Source organism: Crocodylus porosus, unplaced genomic scaffold (genome assembly GCF_001723895.1).
Source record: "Crocodylus porosus isolate Cpor-Errol unplaced genomic scaffold, CroPor_comp1, whole genome shotgun sequence".
In the NCBI taxonomy this organism is placed as follows: domain Eukaryota; kingdom Metazoa; phylum Chordata; order Crocodylia; family Crocodylidae; genus Crocodylus; species Crocodylus porosus.
The window spans coordinates 338,162-357,993 of NW_017728902.1; the positions used below are offsets into that span (position 1 = coordinate 338,162).

Here is a 19,832-nt window from a genome sequence, read left to right on the forward strand (position 1 = left end):
TGACAGGATCTGCCGCTAATGAACCCGTGTTGATTGCCCCTAAGCATAATCTCCTCTGCTGGCCCCTCGTGGATATGCGCCAGAATAATTTTCTCAAAAAGCTTGCCCAGGATTGAGGTAAGACTAACTGGCCTATAGTTTCCCTGGTCCTTCTTCCTCCCTTTTTTGAAGATGGGAACCACATTGGCCCTCTTCCAGTCCTCTGGCACCACACCAGAGCACCCCGAGTGCTCATAAAGCCATGCCAGGGGTCCCGCTATGACCTCAGCCAATTCCCTCAGTACTCTAGGGTGGAGATTGTCTGGACCAGCTGATTTGAATACATCCAGTCCTTCCAGAAGTTCCCTAACTAGTTCCTCACTAACTGTTGGCCTAGGAGCACCTCCCCTGGGGTCTTAAGGGGGCCCAGAGGGGTGGTGACTGTTCCGGTCCCTGTTCAGGAAAATGGAGGCAAAGAAATTGTCAAATATGTTGGCTTTGTCATCTGGTGTAACGACCAAATTTCCTGGCATGTCCTGCAGGGGCCCAACATTACCCGGAATCTTCTTTTTGCCCCCTATGTATTTAAAAAAGGACTTCTTGTTGTCCTTGATCTGGGAAGCTAGTCCCAGTTCCATCTCTGCCTTGGCCTTCCTGACTGCCCCTCTGCACCCCTAGCAACCTCAGTATAATCCTCCCTGGTGATGGCCCCTCCCTTCCATTGGGTGTGCGTCTCCCTTTTAGCTAAGAGACATTCCCGGATGCTTTTGGTGAGCCATGGGGGCTTTTGCGTCCTCCTGCCCCCTTTGATCCGTGTTGGGATTACCTTGCTTTGGGCTTGGAGGATGGTCTCCTTAAGGAGTGACCACTGTTCTTGGATACCTGGCTCCCTTCCCCCCCAGGTCCTCAGTGCTTCCCCAACTAATCTCCTTAGCTCATTGAAGTCCACCCTCCTGAAATCTAGGGCTGCTGCCTAGCTGTAGGTCTTTGCCACCTTGTGCTGGATGGTGAATTCCAGCAGGGAATAATCACTGTCGCCCAGGTGGTCGAGCACCCTCAGCCCCCTCACCAAGTTGTCACCCCTGGCCAGCACCAGGTCCAACAAGGCGTTTCCTGTGGTGTGGCTGTGCACCTCCTGGGTTAAATGGAGGTCCTGCATTCTGGCTAGGAACCTACGTGAGCAGTCAGACCTGGCTGACTGCTCTTCCCAGCAGATGTCTGGAAGGTTCAGGTCCCACATGATGACCACATCCTTTGACCTAACTACCTCCGTGAGCTGACTTAAGAATTCCTGGTCTAGCTCTTCCCCTTGGTTGGGTGGTCTGTAGTAGACCCCCACCATTAAGTATCTTTCCCTGCTACTGCCCTGTATTCTAACCCAGCGTGCCCCTCCTCTGATTCTTTGCTAATTGACGAGGATGTGAATTCCTCCTTAATGTAGGACGCCATGCCACCACCTTTCCTCCCTGTCCTATCCCTCCTGTACAGCCTATAACCCTTGATATTCACCGCCCAGTCATGCGTTGGGTCCCACCATGTTTCAGTGATCCCTACTATGTCTGGGTTGGTGTCAGCTAGCAGGAGGCTAAGTTCCTCTTGCTTGTTTCCCATACTACGAGCGTTTGTGTAGAGGCATTTGAGGCCTCCTGTGGATGTGTGTACTGGCCCCCTACTGTCAGCATTACCCTGGCCTCTGTTGCTTACCTGTGTATATGTTCCGCTCGTCAGCCTAGGCTGGGCTGTACTTGTGGGTGTTGCTTGGTTTGGCAATCCAATGCTTCCTTTGCCCTCGTCTTCCCGTTCCCCCCAACGAGCCTAGTTTAAAGCCTGCTGGAGGAGATCCACCAACCTAGAAGAAAACACACACTTACCTTTAGGGGAAAGGTGGAGCCCATCCCATCTGAGCACAGCACTTGTTGTGATGTGCCGGTCATTGTTGAGGAAGCCAAAACCTGCCTTGAGACACCATTCCCGAAGCTGCCAGTTGGTCTCTGTGATGCATGTTGCATGCCGTCTTCCACATCCGCTCACTGGTAGGATAGAAGAGAAAACCACCTGTGCGCTTATCTCCTTCAGCATGCACCCCAGACCGTGGTAGTCCGCCGTCAGGTGATCAGGGCTTCTTCTGGCTGCATCATTAGTACCCACATGGATTAGAACCGTGGGGTAGTAATCGGTGAGCTGGATCATGGCCTGGATCATCCCCTTCATGTCCTGAATCTTTGCTCCAGGTAGGCAGTAGACCTTGCTTGTTGAGGGGTCCTGGTGACAGATGGGGCCATCTGTACCTTTCAGGATGGAATCGCCTGTGACGGTCACTCAAAGCTTTTTCATCCTGGCCTGCTTAGCTCCTTAGGCCTGCTCAGAATGTGGAGTGCATGTAGTTACCTCCTCTCCAGTTGCCTCCTCTCCTTCCTTCTCCTCCAGAGTTGCCAGGGCCTCGTACCTGTTCTTCAGCTGGACTGGAGGAACTGGTACTGCTGTGTTACGAGCGGCCCTGGTTCTGGAGGTGACTGTCTGCCACTCTGCAGTGGAGGGCACCTCCCGGGGTGTTTCTCCCTTGGGTGTGAGACCCTGCAGGGAAAGGAAATAGCTGTCAATTTCTTCCTCTGCCTCCCTGATTCCCCTCAGCCTGTTAACCTTCTTCTGGATCTCCTTCACCTGAGCCTCCAGGGCCCTAAGGCAGGCGCCTGCAGGACAGGTGTGGGGTTCCCCAATCCCTGCCCCGCCAGGCCTTGCTGGGCATCTCCCGCAGGCCAGGGGGTGGGGGGACGCCAGCCCCCCATGGGCTCCGTCTGGGTGGAGGCCTCAGACAAGTCCTGGGAAGGCTGCGCCCCCCAGGCAGGGGCCCTAGCAGCACTCCGTGTCGACACCATCATAGGAGTTACTGCTTGTTTCTGGCTTAGTGAGGTGCCTTCGTCCCGCGCTAGCAGGAGTCTCCCTCCTGGCCCTTCCTGCTCACCTGCCGGTGCGAATGCCAACGCAAACGCCAACGCACTCTTACAGAGCACACCTGTTTATGTACTCTGTTCGCGTGGCTCAGGAGTGTGGCTCCCTACCGGCTTAGTTAAGAGGGATCCGGGGGGCTTCCCCTTTGGATCCGGCTCAGCTGCATCAGTCCCTCTGCCCCACTTACCTTAGGGGATTCAGCTGCTGCTGCCCCCACTGCTGGCTCCGCTGCTGCTGTGTTCACCTCTGCTTTGGGTCCGGTAAGGGGGCACACGTGTGCAGGACACAGGTGTGCCTGGATCCCTCCTCTTCTCCCTGCTCCTAGCTCCCGGGTTTTGGTATAATGCTATTTATTGCATTATAATTTTAATAAGAAGAAAGTAGAGTTTTTAATTATGCCCTCAAAGTGGCAGGGCTTAGACTTGAGCTTGTGCCTATATATCATTTTTCCCCTTCTTCTATCTTCCTTGGCTGAACTTCTCACTGAAATTAACACAGGTATAGTGTAAGACTTACCTGTTTGATGAAGGCTTTAATTAGTTTAATTGGAAACTCCAGAGTGGTTTCTTGGTTCTCATGTAAGAAATGAAAGAGATATGGTAGGGTATCCTCTTGAATATGCCTGAACAACACTGAGATCTTTACATGTCCTTCATTGACCTGATGAAAGCCTTTTATTCAATCCACAGAGAGGCCTTCTGGAAGATCCTGGTGAGATTTAGATGCCTGCCAAAATTTGTTACCATCACCAGACTTCTTCACAATGATATGACAGCAGTCATCCTAAGCAATGGCTCAGAAATGGACCTTTTCACTATTAGCACTGGGGTGAAGCGAGGATATGTGGTTACACTAACACTCTATTCAACTATATCAGAGGTATTCTATACTTCGTTGCTAATAGATTTTAATCTAGAGTCAGTGTCCAATATTGCATGGATGGGAATCTCTAACATCAGTCAGTAATGTTTCCAAAACCAAGGTAATTAATACCTCCACTACTGATCTTCACTATATTGATGACTCTGTTATGTATGGTTATTCAATTTAAGAATTCCAGGTTACTCTTGATTGCTTCTGTGAAGTGTGTGAAATCCTTTGACTTACTGCCAACTTCACACAAACCAAGATACTTTTACCAGCCCATCCCAAACAAACCAGCTGCTCCTTCACACATAATGATTAGAAGGCAATCCTTAGAGACGTTTTAGCATTTCCCCGACCTGGGTAGTTTCTTTCCCTCAAAAGTAACCCTAGACAATGATGATAAAAACAGGATAGAATCTACCAGTCCTGCCTCTGGATGTCTAAAGAATTGTTGTCTTCAATGATTGTGACATCAGGACCCAAACCAAACTTCTTGCCTACCAGGCTGTTATAATCCATATACTGTTGTATAGGTGTGAAACTTTGATATATTGGAAACGTCTGAAAGGTTTGGAACCATCAGTGATGTCTCCAGAAAATCCTACATATCAACTGGAAGGACAGAAGAATGAATTCCAGTATTCTGGGTCAAGCAAACACCACAAGCTTTAACTAAAGCTTGTTTGACCAGCTTTAGTTCAAAGCGCCCTGCCACCATTTTTCAGCACAGGGATGCTGATGCATGTAACGATGTAGGTGCTTTTAATTAGTGTGGCTCTTGGAGCTGTGCTAATTAAAACACCCCCTCCCCCCCACCTCCTGGAGCATGTCTATAAATACCCATGGTTTTTAGTGATGCTCAGTGCATATTAGCCTATTTCAGTGTGTGTTAACTAAATATCACATTTTTTAGTGACACTTCAGTGCGCATTAAAATAAGCTAATATGCATTGAAGTGCATGTGTAGATGTGTCCACAGTGCGTTAAGACTGTATTCTCTGGATGTTCTTTTTATACAAAAGACCACTTTTTAAAAATGCAACTACTTAGAGGTTAGGGACTAATATGTGAAATATTTATCTCCAAATCAACTTTCTTTCCAATAATTTTCATAATAAATTTGAAAATTGTAGTGAAATGACAATTTACTGGATAAAAGACTCTAAAAGTTGTGAAAGCCCACACTGCCTACATATATCTTCATATTAATTAGAGGTGGGCATGAGCAGAAATATTTAGATATTGAGTCACACCAGATTCAAACTACCTCAAAGTCCTGGGATGGGATGTTTGGATTGGCCAATATTAAGGAAATTTGTAAGATTTTTGGTGTTTTGGTTCAGGTCTATCTCTACTATTGATATAGAAGTGGCCATTATCATTCCCACATAATCCTGTCAGGGGTAGGTTTTTGATAAAAATCAGTCAGTTCTACCACATTGTAACTACAAAAAATACGTAGTACGCTAGAAGTGATTTGGGCCCAGTGTTTTAGGATATGTTAACATTGCCATTGGAGGTTTGATTTCTAGCAAACAGACACAATCAGGGTGCATCTATACGTTGCCCTGTGTTGTCGTAGTGATGTTCTTTCTGCATCACCGTATGCTTTGCTATGGCAATGTAGTAGTCACATGAGTCTACTGATGATCAGCAGCTATGTTGCTGTAGTTGTGCACTCTCCCATTTTAGTGCACCGCTATGATGATGTAGTATTAAAATCTAACCATGCACTGCATGCACAGTGCAGTACAGGCAATTACTGCACTATGGTTTTAGCAGTGTTGCTGTACAGTGAAGTGTAGACGCATCCCCAGTCTAACTTTAATATAACTAGCTTGGGCACCAAGAGCTGGGAACCCATGGTGGGCCATGCTTCAATGCCTGTGTACCCAGTATTCTAGGCAGAATACAAAGTTCACTCTGTGGAGCCATACCTCCCCTGCTGTTGATACTCAAGCTATCTAGAGTGAAATAGCTCTACATGTGCTGCTGGTGCATCTCCAGTTGTGGTGTAGGCTTAGCCTTTTTGGAGCAGAGCTGGGAAGGGTGGATTTAATTCATATGGAGGAAATTATATTAGTGTTCAAGCACTGTATAAAATCCAAGGTTTTTAGACCCCACAGATTCTCTAACACATATAATAAATGTTTGGTTCCACATACGAATAACAATGAATATATTTTCACAATGATGCAGCATTCTGTTTATTTCACCCAGCAGAACAATGACTATTTTCTTTTTAAATATTCGTTATTGTTTGTTGTCTTCTTAGTCAAGGAAAGCATGAATAGATAGCATATTTGTACTGCAGGACAAATAGGCTGTTAACTTGATTTTGTCTGGCACTTCCTTTCTGTCTCAAAATACTTGATGAACTATTATAAATAATAGCAGAGATATTAATATGGGTTAGACAAGAAAGGAAGTTTATTTTCTCTAACATTCTGGATATCACAAGTCAAATCTCCCGAGTAAGTTCCTTCAAGGAAGATAATTTTTTTAAAAGAAAGTTACAATAAAAACATTAAAAGAATTCGAACACACTTGTTTAGTTTCTCAGGATTCTTTTATACACAGGATAGACACAATAAAGGACAATCAAGTTGATTGTTTTTCTGTAGTTCTTTCACAGTTGCTTCATGTTCCAGTACTTGAATCCCTGGGTATGTGAAGCACAAGCAGTTCCCAGAGAGAGTTCAGTTTCTGTTTGGCTTTTATTTCATTGATATTTATGCACACAAACACAACGACGTACTAAACAATGGGTCATCACACAACTCAGACACATAGGGGCAAAAATGGTGCCAGAGCATTGTTTTCAATCTCACAGGAAGTTGTCTTCCCCTATTTTACTATTAGCCCGGAAGAAATCAGGCTTTAGACTGATCACCAGATGGGGTCAGGAATAAGTTTCTGTATACACTTATAGCAGTTTATTGTTGGAAAATGGGAATTCCCGTCTCCAAGTGTCTAGTATTAGCTACTACCTGATTTGATAGACACTTGTCTTATTTCAGTTTCTGCATGAATATATTCTCTCTGTCATCTTCCCTCTTCCTTAATACAGAGGATGGTGCTGTTTGTTCAGTAAGACCTAGTGTTCATTATTCTCACTAACAATTAAACAGATGAAGAACCCTATTGTGGTGATACTGTGCCAGGTTCCTCTGTGGTTTCTTCCCATTGTAGTCAGTGCATTTCCCAAGTAGATCAGTTTAGCCCAATCGCTATTAGCAAGCGCATCGGGCGGGTTTTTGATAGGATGATATCTTCAACTTTGATTCAAATCTGAACACAGACTGTCCCTTGCTTTCAGTTCTGGCTTCTGTGGAAGGGTTAAATCGTTCACCATATACCCACTGCAGTTTGTATTTTTATATAATATGTGAAAGTTGGTTGGGACACAATGAACACCCTCCTACTCTGTTAAGAGTGGGATGGAGTGGTTAGGATTTATGTTATTAGGCAGTTCCTCTCCTGCTGTGTCTAACTTTTGCCATTTGTAAATGGCTCGTTGTGAAACATTTGTACTTACCTGTGAATGTGTTGGGATGTGGCTGAGTCTCCGATTAAATCCTTGTGCCTTTTGAGTTGTCATTCGCATGTCACAAAAAACAAAGATTCATAACGGAGTTACCTGGTGCTTTCCACAGTCTTAACAAAAAGTTGAGTAAAATGATGTGTGTATGTGACAAAGAAGGGAATGTTTATAAGGGAATGTTTATGAACTAGCCACAGAGAGCAAGTCTGCTGAGAATTCCTTACTGCCATTTGTGGGAGGAGGACCCACTATTTCACCTAAAGATTCTTGCTATGGGTGAAGGTAGAAGACAGAAAACACTCTGTAGCCTCCCCCGAAATAATTTTTTATGAGCAGATGGGTTCTTTTGTCACTTATAATCAGATCCTTGTGTGTGCTAGCACCCTCACCTCCCCCTTGACTATGGGAGTTAGTAACTCTTGGCTCCTTGCTAGATCTGGCTTTAAGTACATTAGAGTTGGCACAACAAGCCTGCTTTATTGTATTAAGGTGTAATTAGAGACTTATTCTAATGCATAATGCTTTCTCAGTGTTCAATGTTGATATATATTAAAGCCTTATCTTTCTGCAAAGCTTTTCATCATATGACTACCACTAGAGCAAGGCACCGGTCCTTAAACTAATGTCACAGATAATCTCATTTTTTATAAGATTCCCATTTTATTAACTTACAAATAATTCACTTGTAAAGAACAGCTTTATGGGGAGAAAGCACTTCATGTTGTTGTCTGTAATATTAATTCACCTGAGAGGTTATAAACTAATAAACAGGATGTTAAATACTTTAAAAATAATCAAATGTACTTACATTTCTAATAAAGAAGATTAACCGAGGCACATAGAATGAAGTGCTAATTCTAGGCAGTGGTTCAGTTTCAGTGGTTGTACTATTACAGTAACAGTTCATATCTTCACTAAATTCCATATATTTTACATGTACATATTTTTAAAAGCTCCAGTTATTTATAAGTAATTGCTTTTGGAGAAAGTGCAGATGTATGTGATGGCATTTTATTTGGTCACTCACAGTTTTGGACACAGTTTGTTAAATAATACTCTCTTATCTATTTTGAATGTTGTACAAGTAGATAATAGGTTCATCCATAATGTTGATATTATAGTGAAGTATTAGGGGTGGGATTCGATATTTTGTCCTTCATAATAGAATTTAAGGATAGATTCTTTCTGCCTACAGCTGCTCTTTGTCCAGGTGGACTTTAAAACATTGCAGAACTTTCATACAAGCAGAAGCATGAATAAGGAAGGAAAAGAAAGGGATAGCTTGATTACCAGTGTCTCTATAAACATAACAATAATGAGTAAGTCCTGTAAGCTGTCACTAAATGTATAATAGCTATTTTATTTGCCTGTAGCGTGTAGTCACAGAACTAACAATACCTGTTACATTCAAATATATTTGAATAGACTCAGAACCAACAACATAGTCAGTTGAACTATCTGGCACCTGAAAAGGTTTGTATATCAGAAGTTGAGTCTGTTTGTTTGGATTTAGGGCTTTAATATGCCCCTTGCAGTATCTGCGTCTAAATCCAAAGTCAATTTTTAAAATCATGTTTGGCAAGATAAAGTGGGAAACAAACTACTTCACCTAGAGAGAATGAATGATTTATCAGTGAATAAATTACAAACCAAGGAAAAAGTCTGCATGAGCTGACAAGGGACCTGGAAGTCCTTGGACTTTGGAGAAAATGCAGGGAAAGAATCTTGGGGAGGGAAAGATTTGGTGAATTGGTTCAAGTGGCCATCTTCGGAGAAGACCCTCAGATGTCTAAGTGACTTCCATTTGAGGGAACGGTGTCTTGGAATTCATTGCTCAAGTTCTTCGCTGATGATTGCTTGAAGATATTTGGTGATGCTATGTCTTTGAAAGATCTTAAACCATTTGAAAACATTAGTTACTCAAACTTACAAACCCCTGCTGAGGTAGGTAAATAGTGTTTATCATTTGCATCATAGAGATAAGAAGATTGAATCGCAAATAGGTTGAGTGAGTTGTCCAAGGGGTAATGAATCTGTGACAGCTAAGACTAGAGTGCAGGAGCCTCAAATCCCAGTCTTTGCTCTAACCATTAGATGTTGTTTCCTAGCACAAACTTCCACACAAATGTGCACCAGTATTTGTGATACTGACATGCATTTTACAAGGAACACCTGTAATTATTTTCCTTATCAAAAGCTGGAAACATTGCTTGGAGAGATCCATAAATTTACAGTTCTTCTGTTCACAGAGAAATTAAATGTGTTAAACAACTCAAGTCACAGAAATGCATAATGTGCTGCTGCTAATGGGAATGAAATACCAAGCTACCAGTGATGGCTAATTAATATGCCTCTTGTTAACTTGGCCATGTTTGCTTGATTTTAGAGGCTTGTTGCCCTCCATCTGAAAGAACAGCAATGTATCCATTCCTAATCAGTGGATGAAGTATCATGAAAAGAACTGCTATGTTGTGTAATAAGCTTTTGTAATAAGATGAGCTGTGTGGAATTCAGAAGCTTTATGGATTTAGCATCCTCTATGGGTATTAAAGTGGTTGACTGGCAAAGCAGAGGAACAAAAGATAGATCTGAAGGGAATTATTAAATTTTGAACAAAGGGGTTGCATACCATTGGATTTATCATGCAGCAGATGGGTATGAGTCACTGTTTTCAGACTTATTTAATTTTGTGTTACGTAAGGGAGAGATTTGGGTAATATATGGAGGCTGTATAGTTCTAATTAATACCATACAGGCATATGGCAAGCCAATGGTCTTTTCTGGATTACTTAATTCTTGTAGTAAAACTTTCAAAATCAATTTGGAACCACTTTTTTCATATACTGCAACTTCTTTGAGAATAAAAAGCATCCTTCCCATATGGCAGGGATGACCAAACTGTGGCTTGCGAGCAGTTTAAGTGCAGCTCATGAAGGAAGAGGTGTAGTTAAATAAAAACACAATTTTACTCTGTCTGTTTGTTTACAACCCTCTAGTTCTGTTTTCTTCAGTTCCTACTTATTTTAGTCAAAGATGTTGTTTAATGACCAATTATTATTGGCGCTGGAACACTGCATCCTGCAGCCCTTGGACGTGTCAAGATTTTGGTTTGCAATTAGACAGGTTAGGAAGTTTGGCCACCCTCGGTATGTACTTCAATTGTGCGCTCCATGCTCACCACTTAATTAGGCAAAACTCCAGCATAGGTACAGAATTGGACCAAAATGTTTCCTTCTGTTTCAGAAAAAACAGGAAGTACCTTAGATTTGCTTTATAGTGATAAACCAAGACCTTGGAAGCAGTAAGGATTTCAGGGAATAAATAGCAAAGAACGCTGCTTTTACTTATAGGTTTAGGGGTCAATTTTTTCAGCCCTTTGTCCAGTAAAAGGGCCCCTCTTGGAGTGTGGCACACTGGCATTATGAATAAGGGATGCCATTTTCTAGTGTTTAATATGTACAAGTAGATAGGACTTACCCAAGCTATTTTAGGGATTCTCCTTCAGCCTGAGCAGTAGAGGCTTCTGATTTTTAAGTGGAGCCCTATAGTTCTAGTCTTGTTTCCTGTGCAGGTGAAATTTATCATGTCTGTCATTTAGAATACAGATTTTCTTTCAAAGGGACTTTAATAAGAGTTTTAGCAAGGATGCATTTAGTGCATCAGTTTTGTAGTACTTATATGAAAAGTTAGAAAGAGAAGTAGTATATTCATTCCTGGCTTTCTTCTCAATTTTATTTTTAGATACAAACCTGTGGACACATTAACTCTCTAGTACACTCACCTTTTAGAGCGCCCTTTGTTACCTGTGTTTGTCTCATGAGCTTCTGTTATAGAAGAACAGTTAGCTTTTCTCTCCAGTGCAGAATCTCTGCACCTGGCAGCATACATAACAAGATGCAGACTTTCAGGGTCTCTCTCTTTTTTTTAACAAATTTAGAGAATCTGTTTTAAAATGCTATACCCAGAAATGTCTCAAGGGGGCCAATCAGCCTGGTCCCTTATCAGGAGAGCAACTCAGGAAATCCAGTCACAGTAGGCTACTTTCTCCAGAAAGTGTTTAAGCTCCATTTTGAGTACTTAGGTTGTTTTTCCCAACCAGCTCAATTGAAAGTCTGTTCCAGAACCTTCAGTTCTGATGATTAGAAATGTTCTATTCTGGCCTAATTGTATTCATGGCCAATCTATTTGTTATTTGTTCTTGTGCCAGCATTGTCTTACAGGTTAAATAGCTTTTCTTCCTTCCTGGGGTTTACCCCTTCTTCTCCCCTCTCTGCCCATTCCCTCCCCTTCTACCTCCCACACCCACCCCAGCCATGTGCCAATTAAATTATAGAGACCAATCCTTCCCAGTTGTCATTTTGCTAGGCTAAACAAGTCAAGATCCTCTAGTCTTTTCTTACAAGGAAGGCTTTTGTCATCTGTACGGCCGTTCTCTGCATCTCCTCCAATTTGAATTTATCTTTCTTTAACATGAAGGGAATTCTTCACAGTATTCCAGAGAAAGCTTCACCATTGCCTTATACAATGACATTAATATTTCCATATCTCTACTGAAAACAAGGGTTGACCGATGCACCTTAGCATCCCATTGTCCTTTTTCACATCACACTGGTTACTCTCAGTCATCCTGTAAGTGATTACTTTATACAGTTCTTTCTCTTCCTCTGCGATTCCCAACTGATGAGCCCCAAGCACGTAACAGAAATTCTTGTTTTTAGCTCCTTGCATTTTCACCTATTTCTATTACTCCAGTCCTCAAGGTAATCAATTTTTTCCTGTGCAATATACTAGTCCTCCTCTTTATTGAAGTTACTTGTGGATTTTATGCCATTAGTAGATTTCATGAGTACACCCCTACTTTTAGCGTCAAGTTCATTAATGAAAATTAATCCCAAAACCACACCTTAAGGACCTCCATTAGTAATGTTCCTTCAGTCCAATAGTTGCCCATTCAGGGCAAGCAGTTATTGTTTCCACTTACTCGTGTTGCAATTCCTGTATTAATTTCATCATTGCTAGTGATTTCCTATGTTAAAGTCTAGATCGGGGTGGGCAAAATACGGCCCATGGGCCAGATCCGGCCTGCAAGGCCATTCTATCCGGCCTGTGGGGCCCCTAAAAAATGTAGAAAATTAATATGTATCTGCCCTTGGTTCCTGTAAAAAATGACAGGAACCAAGGGCAGTAGGACCCAGGGGAAGGCCAGCGGGCTCCCACAACAGCAGGGAGTGGGGGGGGAAGCTGAGCACAGGGGGGAAAAACAACTCTTCCCCTGCCCCATGCCTGGTGCTCCATGGTGCGGCTGCTCGCAGCCTTGGTGAGGCTGCCTGTGCCTGCTCTGGAGAGCCCTACGGGGGCTGTGAACACCTGCAGCAGGGAGTGCCAGCTCTGGGGCGGGCGAGGGGCCGCTTTTCCCCCTCGTGCTCAGCTTTTCCCTGGGCTCTTTCCCTGCTCCAGCCTGGGCCCCATGCTGGCTCCAGGATTGCCCATTGGGGCTGCGTGTGGTGACAGCAGCTGTGGCCTCCCTGCTTGCTGCTCCAGGCAGTGTTTGCCACCGCCACCTGCGACCTGCCCAGCGCATGAGCTCTGGGACGGGTTACAAGCTGGTGCTGAGTGCAGGGAAAAGCAGCCCCTTGCTCGCCCCGTGGCTGGCGCCCTGTGCTGTAGCCGCTTGCAGCCCACATGGGGCTGCCTGTGCCTGCTCCAGACAGCCCCACATGGGCTGTGAGTGCCTACAGCAGGGAGTGCTGGCCATGAGGCAGGTGAGGTGCCACTTTTCCCCGTGCTCAGCACCAGCTTCTTCCCTGCTGGCGAGCAGGGGATCAGGGCTGTGTACTACCCCCTGCCTGTACCATGGGGCTGGGGGATACTGGGTGTGAGTGGGTGGGGAACCAGCGGGAGCACAGGGCTTGCACCAGTGTCCTGGGGCCAGTGCCAGTGGGGCCCAGACCAGGGTGGCAGGAGCGCGGGGTCCCAGCTGGCAGGAGCTCGATGGAGCTGGGCCAGCTCCCTCCTCTCCCTGCTGGTGCAGGCCAGCCTGGCTTCACAGACCCCTGTCAGCTTGCACCCTGCTTTGGGCCTCATCGGTGCTGGCCCTGGGACATTGGTCCCAAGACATTGGGACATTGGTCCCAAGATGGTACCCAGGAGATGGGGCACCTATCAAGGGTGGGGCTACCCATACGGCCCTTGACAGCCTGCCAAAACTGGGTAACCGGCCTGAAATAATTGCCCCCTTTGGTCTAGATAAAGCCAATGAAATTAGAAATTAGAACCATTGGTTTATTAGATTATTAAACTGTCTAAAGTTTAATCTAATCACAGAAAAATACCAGGGTAGTCCGACAGAAAATTCTGTTAATAGACCCATATTGAATTTTATCTTGTGTTCCATTTAACTGTGTGTCTTTAGGTATGTTTTTTCCTTCAAAATGTATTTAAAAGTTTTATAAACTATTAACATCGAAATCATGGGTGCCCAGACTTACAAGTACCATTCTTTCAGTATACTGGAATGGAAATTATCCATTCCCTGTGACTTCAGGTCTTTGAGCTTTGTGTCTTCTTCAGATGTGGTAATTTTAATTTCTATACAGTACTTCCCATTAACCATCTGTCTTTCTGATGCATTTTGGATCAACAGCCTGGTTGAACTAGAATCCAAATGTTCATTTAATTTTTGAGCCATATGTAAACTTGACCTATCTTCATTGCACAGAGGGCCTGCTTCTTTTTGTTCTTATTTACTTAAATGATTCAAGAACCTTTTACTGTTTTTCTTTATTTCCTTTGCAAGGTCTAACAGAGCTTTGATTTTTGCCCATTCTCCTTCTATGCCCCTGCTTTTTACCTTCAGCATATAGCTTTCCTTTATAGGCTCTTTGTTAAACACTGCAGTCCTTTTGGGGAATTTTTCACCCAATTAAGTTTGAAACCCTCTGCTACAATTTTTTTGCTTAGGATGCCGATTCTGGATAGTTTTGCATCTTTGTTTTAAAGAAATTCCAAGCTTTTTTCCACATTTATGTCTATAAGCTCTTTGTTTTAGATACATGGGACCCGACACTGAGAAATATCCAGTGTGTGTCTATAATAATACGTTTCATTGTACATTGAAGCAATTGTAAAGAATGTGTGTTTGTGTAGAATGGAATCTCCACTAACTGCCAATGGGTCTCTTGTGGAGTAAGTTCTGATTGTACAAATATAACTGACTGAAGGTGACCTTAATATGTGCACACATCTTTTTAAAGCTAATGTTCAACAAGAGAATATGTCATACAAAGCAGGAGATGGCCAGCCTAAGCATTCTGCAAGCAGTTATATTGTACCCACAGGCTACTTCCTGTATGGAGAACCCACTAGCCAATATGAGTAGCATTTGAATAGCAAAAGAGGGATCTTATTCATGGCAATGGAGGTATGAAGCCCAGTCTTTGAATGTTATAGAGTCCTAACAAGTATGAAGAAATGATTCTGTGGTATTCTACATTGCAGCTTTTTCTCTGTGGAACATGTGAAGCATGTATAGCAGATGCGGAAATTCTTCAGACTAGGAGAGGCTCATATAATGGTCTTCATTGTCCTTCAAATCCATTCTGGATGAATAGTTTCTAAAGCTGAGAACCCTCACAGCCATTTGACCATTAGCTTCTTTATGAAGATTGTCAATGAGGAAGCCATGTATGACTGTGTTTTAGTGTTATGGATGTTTCTCCATGAGGAACTGAACAAAGTCAAGCAATTTGCTTCACATCAACCAGGGAATAAATACCAGATAGTGATTACCTTGTGTAGCCACTATATGGTGATTTCTTTTTGTTTTTTCTTTTATTTTGTGAATATAAATCTAACGTAACTACCCTAGTAGTTCTCCCAGTATAGCAATCACTGTTCCTCGTTATCAGTTGGCGCATGCTGCATGCCTTCAGCCAGCTGTCATCAAGAATAATTTAACTCATTTGGTTCCTTAGGGGGTATATTGTTTCTTCTTTTTCATTTGGCCTTCACCATTGTCAGAGAATGGAAATCAAAATAGTTGGACTGTTGGTCTATTGGCTAATTTTGTTTTTTTATGTTCTGGAGAGATGCCACCATTTTCAATGATTACTGACCTAGGGTTAGCTAAGTATACTGCTCCCAAGCCCTCCTCTGTCAGTTTTCATTGCATTCTTTAATTTCAGAATATTTACACAGAAGTTAATGTGGTAGCTGGCTGTGATTTGCATTTTCCACAGGCATCATGATTTGCATGTTTTATAATCCTGACCTGAACAGCATCAGTCTCAAATCCATCTTTACAGACTTGTAGATACAGTTTTATAGGTCAATACATACTGAGTTGATTTAGAATTAGTGTGCATGCCATTCTTGCTCTTAAAAGAACACACATTAAGGGACACAAATCCGATATTGCCTCCAGCAGGAGTTGATAATTGGCCCTTGCAATTATTCTTATTATCATTTCCAGCATTACAGGAAGGCATGTACTGTTTCAGTAACACCTGATAAGTGACTTTTCCCATCAATGAAACGTTTAGTTATTGCTAGAGTCCTAGTGCAAGATTCTGAACTTTAATTCTGGAATATTTTTAAATTAATTTAGTACTGCTGATACGTGTTGCATTGTCAGTAGTGGAAATAAACTTCCCTTGTTTATCTAAAGGACAATTACAAAGGGGTTAGCAGAAAGGCAAATTTCTCCACTCTACCCTGCCCCACTGAGACTGAAACCTGGAGGTACCATCTCTAGGTATGGAAGTTATGGCACTTACATTGAATTATCAACAACCCTATGTGCTCAAAAATCAGGTTAGAAACACAAAATCATGAAAGTGAGATGAAACAATGAACTTCTAATACAATAAATTCAGGTTTTTTGGGGGGGGATGGTTGCCTTCTGTTCTTCTGAGCTATTGCATTGCTGCTATTGTCAAACTTTACTAACTATATTTTTTCCCCTGAAAACTTAGATTTTTTTAATGATCAGCTGGTTCTGAAGGCTGGGACTTAAAAGAAACCCAAACAAACAGACAACCCCCCACAAATATCATGGGGTTTGTAAAAATACTGAATGCTGGAAACTCTGAATACTTGGTCTGCAACTGGCAAGCATATTAATTAAATAGGACCAGATGGTGATGGTTTCCACTCATGAGGAGCTATGTGTTGTTTTCCAAGTAATGTTATATTAAAGACACTGTCACTATAAATGTGAATGGTGAAGGTGCCAGTAGATGGTGCTCAGTGATTTCATCAGTGTTTCTAGGTTTTGTTGAACAAATCAAAATAATTGGTCATTGAAATGGCATTTTCTGTGCACCTTTTTACATGTAGGTATTAATTAACTCGTATACCACTGGCTGTCTTGAGTGAGATTAATTTTCAGTCAGTACTATCAGAATAAAGTTTGATAAAGCCACTAAGCAAAGATTTCTAGCCCTTTAGCTGTTACCTGAAGCTGTTTCATCAGTACAGGTTTCCCTCGCTTTATGTGGGTTCTGTATGTGCCCACCTTTTTATGCCTAAAATTTGTTATATGCAAGATAAATTCACACTTATGCAATCAGTGTGGTGACAGTCAGCTGCTTTGTGTGGTGCATTGTGGGAGTGATGCACAGCAAAATATAGTCTCCTTTGTGGATCTGTGCTCCTCGCTCATTGTCTGCAACGTATGTTTCTGTAGTTGCCGTCCTCTTTATGATAGTACCCTATGCTTGTGTATACTGTCTACTGCTGGCGAGTACCAAAATTGTCTTGTAAAAGTGGTAGAAATGGGTCTGAGGGTCAGTATAGTCAAGATCTTAGAATGTATCCTTATTTGTTATATTGTAAAGTGGGCTCCATTTATGCAAATTTAAGTTATGTGCCGTTTCTCAGGATTGTATATACAGAGGGAAACCTGTATTCTTAACCCTTAAGTTTGGCCTAGATCAGTGGTTCTCAACCTTGCTATACTCAAAGTACCCCTCATTTGGCCTATGGAACCCTCCATAACTTTTGTGAATTGAATGGTACCCCATTTCCAGCACTAATTTATTCATTATGGTGTTTACCTCCTTGCAGAGGAGCTGGGCAGTTGGGGTGGGGGAGACTGAGCCTGCCCTTATGTGTTTATCTACTCACACCTAGAGCCTGAGTCTGCTCTTATCTACTTATCTCCTCACACTTCCTGTAGCACCTGTCAAAGGATCTCCAGGCACCTAAGGGTACCCTCATACCCTGATTGAGAATTACTGTCCTAGATCCATTGTATATTATAGGGTTTTTTTATTTCAACCCTGTATTATTTTCGGCTTTGATTAATATGTATAGTATAGTATAGTATAATCAGATAGCAGACACTATATAATAATAGTATATTATAGTATAGATAGTATAATCAGATCTTTATATACAGAGACAAAATCTAAAGAGTTTTATACAACAAAGTATAGTGATTCTGCTTTTCTTCTCTTTTGCATTTATCTTACATTTAAAGCAAAGAGAATCTCCGGTCAAATATATAGGCAAAAGGGATCATTCAGAGCTTCATATTCAGACTGCAGATTAACCCCTCCAGAGTAGCTTCTGGAATGCTACTCTGGCCACTACTTTAACAAGTCTTAGGAAAAAAGGAGAAACACCAAACAGTTTGAGGACCAATAACATAGTTTCAATATTGAAAAAAGTAAAAGGAGTGACCAAGAGAATTATAGATCATTTTGCTTGATGCTGATTCTGGTTAAACTATTAGTGTGGTTCATTTGCGACTCTATCAGCAATGATTTAAAGACTAAAATATAGTTAATATGCTTAGCATGCTAATGTAAAGTCAGTAAAGCTGAGGTGCAGCCTGGCTAGAGTGTTGGTTATAGCCATGTTGGTCTAAGGAACTAGGCAGACAAGGTTCTTTGGGAAAAATGAGATATCTTTTATTGGACCAAATCATTTTAAATATTAAATAAAAGATATCCCATTTACCCAAAGAACCTTGTCTGCCTGATTAGAGTGGGCACTTCTCCCATCCCTGGGACAGTAGGGTAAGCAACAGTGGCAAGTAAGGGAGAAAGAGAAGCAGAGGGGACGGACAGGGCATGCTTCTCTCCTTTGGGAAACCTTGAAAAGTCCCCAGAGGATCCCACATCTCAGTCTGTCTGTATTAGTGTGCTGAGGAGGAGGAGGCAGCTAGGAGCACAGGTGGCTGCTCCTACCCCCCTCCTCCCCTTGTCAAATCCTGGATCCACCCCTGCCTCTTTGTATCACTAGGTTGTATAAGATGGTAATTTAGTTATTTCATAACTTTTCATCGTCTTGTGTGAGATTAGTTGGTATCTGAATTAAATGGACAAGGCCCCCTTACCAAAGATGATCCTCTTATACAACAAAAGCTGTGTTATCTGGCACTTTATCAACTGGAAAGCTCCGCTAACAAGCATCTGAGGGACATGGCAAAAGTGAAACCAGAAGTCCCACTTCCGGTTCTGCCGCCATGAGACGAGTTCTTCTTTTTCTTCACTTCACTTTTTCTTCTTCAGCCCACGGCCTGGGGGAAAGCAGCCTGTGTGGGGCCCCCCTCCTTGTCCTCCAGCACTCTGACACCAGGAAGTGCACTGGATGGTGCATATTTGATTAACCAGCAGATTTGATTAACTGACATCCCTCATTCCCAGTGGATGCTGGATAACAGAGATTTTGCTGTAGATAGTTTCAGTGAAGAGACTTAGCATAAGCAGTTATGTCTGTCCCTAGCCATTACACATAAATCAGTTTAAGTGATCAGAGACTGGTTTAAACCTATAACAGAACAGATGCTCAGTGCACATAAACCAGTTTGAAAATGACTGAAACTGGTTTGAGATAAATTTGATTAAATGTAGTATCAGATTTAACTGATTTGGGTCAAACTGGTTTACGCAATGTCTGTCCCAGATCATTTGCTGGTTTAAGATAAATCAGACTCCCCCTGCATGCTCTCTGGGCTGGGCAGGGCTCTCTGCTCCACAGCAGGCTACTGCCTCCCCTCTGCTCCCTGGCTGAAGCTCCCCCTGAGACTTGCAGGCACAGAGTGTCTACCTGGCTTCTCTCTGATAAGCAGGGATTATTCCCCCCACCCTTCTGCCTTATGCAGACACCTCAGCATTAGCTAGCATACCACATGCTTACTACAGTCCGTGCTGTGGGAGACAACAAAGGCAGACAGGCTTTTTGGAGCTAATCAACAGGTAGCTTAATGTTCTTCAGTGGAAAAGCTGTTTAAGAAGAGCTTGAAGAGGGGTTTCATTTTCTTCATGGGTTGATAAACACTGAGATAGGGGTGATAAATATTCCATGGTAGGCAGCTCAGGAGTGGGGGGAATAATCAGAGCATCCTGCTGGGGCCTGGTCACATTCCCCTTACCTCAGCCCTGTGAAAGGAAAGGGAGGGCTACTCTAGTGCCCCCTGGCTTCTAGCCTGAGCCACTGCAGGCATGTGCCTGAATTTCTTGAATAAAAAGGAAATACCTGTCTATCT

General features: G+C 42.8%; 1 long non-coding RNA gene across 1 annotated transcript in view; it reads left to right on the forward strand.

The window, feature by feature from the left end:
- Nucleotides 1-18,831, forward strand: part of LOC109324648 — a 29,814-nt gene extending 10,983 nt beyond the window's left edge. The window contains exons 2-3 of the long non-coding RNA XR_002104976.1: nt 16,005-16,091; nt 17,405-18,831. This is a non-coding gene — a long non-coding RNA (uncharacterized LOC109324648). The remainder of the gene's footprint in view (nt 1-16,004; nt 16,092-17,404) is intronic.
- The last annotated feature ends 1,001 nt before the right edge of the window (nt 18,832-19,832 follow it).